This window comes from Cygnus atratus, chromosome 22, assembly GCF_013377495.2.
Source record: "Cygnus atratus isolate AKBS03 ecotype Queensland, Australia chromosome 22, CAtr_DNAZoo_HiC_assembly, whole genome shotgun sequence".
In the NCBI taxonomy this organism is placed as follows: Eukaryota; Metazoa; Chordata; class Aves; order Anseriformes; family Anatidae; genus Cygnus; species Cygnus atratus.
In genome coordinates this window covers 4,130,561-4,136,560 of record NC_066383.1, presented here as the reverse complement: position 1 = coordinate 4,136,560, position 6,000 = coordinate 4,130,561, and the positions used below count along the sequence as shown (strand labels likewise).

General features: G+C 42.5%; 1 long non-coding RNA gene across 1 annotated transcript in view; it reads right to left on the bottom strand.

Moving 5' to 3' along the window:
* Positions 1-4,613: 4,613 nt before the first annotated feature.
* LOC126913557 (uncharacterized) overlaps positions 4,614-6,000 on the bottom strand; it is a 66,577-nt gene continuing 65,190 nt past the window's right edge. Inside the window, exons 4-5 of the long non-coding RNA XR_007709109.1 lie at positions 5,389-5,456; positions 4,614-4,700 (exon numbers count right to left, since the gene is read on the bottom strand). This is a non-coding gene — a long non-coding RNA (uncharacterized LOC126913557). The remainder of the gene's footprint in view (positions 4,701-5,388; positions 5,457-6,000) is intronic.

Here is a 6,000-nt window from a genome sequence, read left to right as displayed (position 1 = left end):
AAACTTCTTTTCTAGTCGCTGTTAGTGCCTACACAACAACATTTATCTGGACCTATTACATTTGCTGTAGATGGAAAAATAATTAGATTCTTACCATGGACATGTAGAAAATACCCAACACAAAGGCAGAGCTGTTATAACCTGTGCTGCTTTGACTGTTACAGTGGCCAGTTGACTTCTGATTGCTCACTTTCCCACCTAAGTCGGAAGGGGTGCTCCCTTACCTGGAAATATGTTCAGCCCTGAACAATAATGTTGTACAAGTCCTCAGCAAGAATGGCACAAAGGGTGGGTGTGCACTTCTTCACCTCCAACTCTCAGCAGGCACAACCTGGGGAAACAAGAATAAGGAGTATGTGAATATGAGCAATAAAATGATGGATGATCAGACAGTAAAGAAAAGGAAAGGAATGAAACCTCTGTGACTTTGGAAACGGGGTGCTCAGACCATTTTCTGCTACCTGTTTGTCCCACAGCAATACTCAGACATTGGACAGACTGAAGTAGTGCAGATTAGTACAGTACAGAGTAGTGCAGATAAAAGAGACAAAGCTGGAGCTCAAGCAGAGGAAAATTTGTGTTCACGTCTATATTTCCACACCCCAATTCTGCTTATCATGATATATCTGCTTCTGGTTCAAGGGTTGAACCTCAGGGCTTCCAGGTTGCCATTTACCACCAGTCTGGCATAGCTGATGGAGAACGAGTCAAGAAACCTGAGAGCCATTTCTGAGCCAAGAGGTTTTGTTCAACTGCGTTTTCAGACTTTTAGTTTGAAAACTTTTCATAATTCCCAATGTATTTCTTTTCAGATTTGTCTTGCCTTAAAAATTATCGGAATGTCAGCATTCTTGTGATTTTTGTTGTAGAGAAGAAACTATTTTCCATGAGCATTTCAGAATTTTTACAAGAAACAATCCAAGAATATAGCCATCCTTTCTTAGCACATTGTGCAACTGTCCACGAAGGGTTTTAAGTTCTGTCTGTATCTGCTTCTGGTTTGTTTCCCAGCTTCATTTCGTTAATACAATTTCTCAAGGAGTCCATATCATTAATAAAACCAAACCACAGGAATACTTCTCGTAACTGCTCTATTTCTCTGATGACAAAGGCTAGTAAAAGGTCTCCAAACTTCAATTTCATCTTTTAATAGTTTCACCCAAGGTAACTCAATGTTACTAGTCCCATTTTGCTATTAAACAGAGGCACAGAAGAGTGATAAGAATGGTCCCAGGCCATAAAAAAAGTAGAAAAGGACAACCAAACCCTGAGTCCTGCTCCACAGCCTCCCACTCTGTCCCAGTGGACAACATTCTTTCCTATGATTACTAAAAATATTGGGGTCTTCTGTGAAACAGAGCAGGATGCTAATTTTTGAGGTGAAATGACCAACCCGGCATGGGAAATCATGTAAGTGAATATAATGCTCTCAACTTCCTGAGCTATTGTACAATAAACAGCTTAACAACTTGTTTCCCACAGAGACACCTGTATTTTAGGAACAAATAAGAAGTGACACATGCATATACATAGTTACATTTTCTTTTTTCTCTAGCTGTATGCACACATCTATAACCATATATGCACAAACATAAAATATATGCACATATATATATGTATATATCAAAGTCATTAAAATTAGAAGGAACTTTGATGTTTGACTCAGCATGGTCTGAAAAAATGCACGTAAGCATAAGAGCCAGAAAATCCTGAGTTCTAACCCAAGACGTGACTCACCAGGTCATCAGGAGCAGCTCAGTACTTCTCACCACCTCGCTCTCCCCGTCTGCAAAACGCAGCTAATTACACAGGGCAGCGGTGGGAACGAACTGCCTGCTCCGTGCACAGTGCTTCAGGCACATAAAATGCAAAGTCCTGCTCAGCTGAGAGCACAGAGCCAAGACGCTTCCTTCAAGTTGCTTTTTCCCCCATGCACACCTTGCACCTGCCCACAAAGCTGAGCTTCCCAAGTCTCCACTGGGTAAAGTGTTCCCCCCGTTCCTGCACACATGCCACCCCACAGCACTCACCACAACACCTGGCTACCTAACAATTACATTTTTATAATTGAAGTGCAGACACATCCAAATAAGCCAGGATGCGATGACTGGATGCCTTTGGTACCAATGCCAGTGTCTCTCATGAATGCTGACTCTTAAAGCAGGAAAAAAAAAAAAAAGAGACCAAAAAAAAAAAAAAAGAATAAGCAAACTAACAAGTTTTCTAGACTCATCTGTTTAGAATGACAGACTGACAAACATAGTATTTTTTATTTATTTTTTTTTTTTTTACAAACAGCTTTTTATAACTTCTAACCCAAAATAAGCCCTGACCCAGCTGCACTGCCATGTTAAACAGTAATTACTCTATATAAGGCTTACCAAATGGGAATATTTGTGGGCCAGTGGAATGAAATTATTTTAGGACTTACACAAACTTTCTTGGGAGTGGTGAGACTAGCTGTGGGTAATGTGGTGTACCTAAGAAACAAGCAGACACAGGAGGGTTTTTTTCTTCTTCTTCCAGGCCTCCATTAAAACTCACTAGCTGACATTAAATGACTTTCCCAACTTCTGCTCAGGGAAAAAGATTTTTTTTAAAAAGTAGAAGTGAGATTTGTTTACCCCTCTAAAAAACAGGCTTCACTGTGCCACCACACACACTTCGTGATTCTCCCTCAACCTGGCTACCTCCCTGCCCAGTACAACACCCCCAGACATATGGCAGCGCTCAAGTAAGTGAAGGTGCAAAGCAAGATTCTTGTAATGCTTCATTACAGTGGGGGCTGGAGGGGGAATCAAGCCTCATCTCCAGCTCTTACCTACCATTTAGATTGCTTCGTCATGAGCTACTGTGCAACCATAGCTCCTCAGCCACTGAAATGTCCGTCAGGCATTTTCCCGCCTGGGACTGTCACAAGAATCCCCCTTCCAACCTACCCCACAAGCTCCAGGGATGGTTCCTGGCCACCTTGTTGCCACAAATGCCAACCCTCTGTGGAGACCAGCCTCGTGGCAAATTGGACTTTTTCACTTAACCTTTTCTTGAAATGGTGCAAAATTACATCAATACACATTCCACGGCGATTTTTTGTCCCGTCTATGTTAAGGGTGCACTTGTGATCTTTTGGCAGTGTTCGGGCCCACTGAATCCATATTGCTGGGTGTCAGAGAGGAAGAGCCCATTAATCCCAACTCCCTCACCCTCCCAGGTACTCAGTGCATCATTTCAAAGTGCCTGGTTTTGAAGCAGGTGAGACAGCACAGCCTGCAGAGAAAGGAACAAAACTCCTCTACCCTGGGGCACGTCCCGTCTTGTAGGAGGGTGGGGATCTCGGTGGGGAATCCTAGAAGAAGATGCTGACAGAACTTGCAGAGCGGCAACGCTCAGTTCAAAAAAACTGCAAAAATTAGTGGCATGCCATTCTGGTGCAAGTGGCAGTTTTCCAGTTTCCAAAATATCCCTCCTCCTTATGTCACGGTAAAACAGTGCAAAAATGGAAAGTGGTTTAGCAAGTAGGAACATTACAATTCAAAATAGAATCAGAGAGGATTAAAGCAAATACCCAGACTGTTCTAACCTGTGTTTACGGCCCAAATACTGTACCAATTCCTGTTATTTTCAGGGGTTTCTTCCTGTGTTGTAACATTCTCTCTGGGATTAAACTTGGCCTGTGCAGCATATGACTCATCTGGCTGCAAGTCCCTGGGCATGTGCAGCAGGTTTTGCAGATGCTCATCACTCACAACCCATCCTACAACCCCGGAGCCCAGTGCAAAACATTACACGTGGGTTTTTGCTGGAGGGGTAGGAAGACAATGACAGCATCTGCCTAACACTAAATTTTCGTGCTTAATTAGGGACTTCAAAAATAAGTCAATTTTCTGAGCAGGATGGTGGGTGGAAAATAAAATAAAGCTAGTTTTTTTAATGATTTCAGAGAAACACAAGTCCATTTTCTGGTTAACACGCACCCTTACAGCCAGGAATTTCAAGTTAGAAATTCGTTGCTATGGAACTCGCGTTATCTGCGGCACCAAGCGCTGGCGATGGCCAAGCTAATCCCAGGTGGCACTCTACCTCCACTGATGTAAAACAGATTCCCTGTTTTCAGGTTTGCCTTTCATTCTACCTGACTTTCTGCATTCCAGGAGATAACTTCTTTTTATGTTTCTGTCTCTGATTAGTTCTTTGAGTTACCTCCCCGTTACATGATTATTCAGCGCTGAGTCCACCCTGCCATTCTTCATGCTATTTCCATAACCTGCACAAGTGCCAGCACCCCACGTACACTTAGAGACATAGTGGTGCCTTCAGGTACAGTGTGAAATTCACAGGTGAGATCGATTTTAGCTGCAACAAATCACAAGATGTAGCAGGAGCTAATCAAAAAAATAAAAATTCAAAGACTAGAAACAGAGGAAGAAAGAGAAAAGAGATATCTATCCAGAAGCAATGGACCTGTGAGCCTAGCAACAGGCTATAAAGTTTCCTAGTTCTTAATTATCAGCTCAGTTCACAATTACTAAGGGTCTTCCAATAGAAATAAAAACCTGATCACTTCCATTGAGTGAATGCTTAACATCTCACCTAAAAACAGCTCCTCCTTAGGATGTTCGTCAGTGGGAAGAGTGACCATGAATTGGGGGCAACTTCCATTGTCCAGTTCACAGAAGGAACCTCACCAGTATTGGTAGATCCTAAAAGAGAAGGAGATTCACACTCAGTAGTGGAATTAGATGAGATCTCTACAATTTTCTGAGCCGTTGACTGCTGGAGATCCCAGCTCTGTTCACAACCTGAAAGTTTGATATATACCTAAAAAGAGTAGTGCGTCCAGGCCTGGAGAATGCAGGTATTTCAGTACATTGGCAAACATATGCAAGTCCAGCTGAGCACAGAGGACATGCCTGTCAGTACAAAGTTAATTAAGAGCCACAGATTTTTGCTGAAACAATGCCTGAAGTCAGTGCAGGCTGTGCTGCCTTCTCCAGGGTTTGTCTACTGAAATCAGCAGCGGTACCTTGGCAGCAGGTACGTAGCTCAAGGTACTTGTCCAACTTCAGGCATCTACCTCACCTGTAGGGAAGCAGAGCTTCCCACACAGAAGCTGTTAGCCATCACCTCGAGGTTCTGCTGACTTCCAGGAGAGCTGGACTCCAACCTTTGGAGCCCTGGATTCACTCCCTTGATGCTCTGCTGACCGAGCACAGCTCCACGTTTACACTTCTACTTTCATTGTCTCAGACCAGACTCACGTGAATGTAATTCTCCATCTCTCAAATTTTAGAGCTATGAATCCATAGCCATCCTTTAGAAACAATCACAATAATTATGACAGAAATTGCAAGATAGTTAAACAGAATCACGGAAAACAAATACACGTACCCTTTGTTCAGCTGGGCTGCTGTAAAACACTCTGGTTTGTTCCTTCTCTCTCAGTCACCAACCTTTAGCTACATGGGAGAAAATGAATTTAAATTAAACTCAAATTTTATATCTAGTTGGTTACTAACACTTTCTAAACAGTGCTAAACTCCTTAGATAGCTTGTTTGTGCTATAACCGCAACCTATAGGGCCAACAGAGCTACAACTAACAGCTGGGCTATACTCTGAATTAAAGTATAAGAAATAAGTAATAAAAGCTGCAGCAAAAAATGTCTGAATTCTGCAAATGTTGCTTAACTCCCTAAGGCCAAAGTGTCCCTTTCATTCTAAATGTTTGTGAGCTACTTGTGTGGCAGATGGCAGCTCCTGCAGTACAAGTAATACACCATGGTCTTAGAGCACCTTTGTACAAATATTGCATGAAACCATACAAATATTCATCACTTGATTTCCACAATAACTATGTCAGGTAGGTGGATCATTAACACTACCCCTAATTTTACAGATAAGTAGGCTGAGACAGAAGGGTGGAGAGGATTGTCCACAGTGAATAAGTAACAATGAGAACTGCAAAGGCTCCTCCCAGCTCTGAGTCCACACAGGGTTTGTTT